Below are 982 nucleotides of genomic sequence, written 5' to 3'. Positions count from 1 at the left end.
ACACACAGCCATCGCCTGAAGAACAAATGCGAAAACAACAGGCATCAACAGTAATTAACAACAATCTCATTAGCAACAAGAATTAGCAATAAGAATGGATGCTGAGACAACGAAAAGAACGGCGACGACGATGACGACGATGACGACGACGATAGCAACAAAAATAACATCGGCAGCAGCAGCAGCAGCAGCGATAATTACAACAACAATAGCAACAGCGTCCATAACAACAAATACAATATAAACAACAGCAAATATACTTTGCAACAACCTCTTTAACGATAGCAACATCAGTAATATTTGCTATTATTGCAACGACATCGACAACGAAACCAACAGCGATAGCAACAACAATGATGACTATAAGAAGAAGAACGACAACAACTGCAGCGATAGTTAGCAACAATTTCATTAACAACATCACTAATAATAGTTTTAAATTTCGGCAGAAGGCCAGCAATTTCGAGTGAGGGGAGTAAGGCGATTACGTCGACCCCCAGTGCGCCACTGGTACACTTTTGTCTTTATTGATCCTGAAAAGATGAAAGGCAAAGTCGACCTCGGCGGAATTTGAACCCGGAACGTTGAAATGGAACAACATCACTAAAAGTAATAATTACTATTTCGATAAGAATAACGACGATTGCAAACAATAGCAACAGTTGTGGTAACAACAACAACAACGATAACTACAGCAACAACGTCAACTGCAACGATCCCAACTACCACAACAATAGTTAGCAACAAGCTCATTAGCAACAACAATCACTAATAATAAGAATTACTATTACAACAACAAGGAGAACAACAAGAACAACAATAGCAACATCAATAATGATAACCACAACTGCAACCACAGCAACAGATTCAGTAACAAGAAGATAATCGAAAAGTTGTCTGTCAGCAGTTGGGAATTCTAAGGACCAAAGGAAAGAGAGAGAGAGAGAGAGAGAGAGAGAGAGAGAGAGAGAGAGAGAGAGAG

This window comes from Octopus bimaculoides, chromosome 21 (genome assembly GCF_001194135.2).
Source record: "Octopus bimaculoides isolate UCB-OBI-ISO-001 chromosome 21, ASM119413v2, whole genome shotgun sequence".
In the NCBI taxonomy this organism is placed as follows: Eukaryota; Metazoa; Mollusca; class Cephalopoda; order Octopoda; family Octopodidae; genus Octopus; species Octopus bimaculoides.
The sequence above is the reverse complement of the archived record's forward strand: the minus strand, read 5'-3'. Positions refer to the sequence as shown.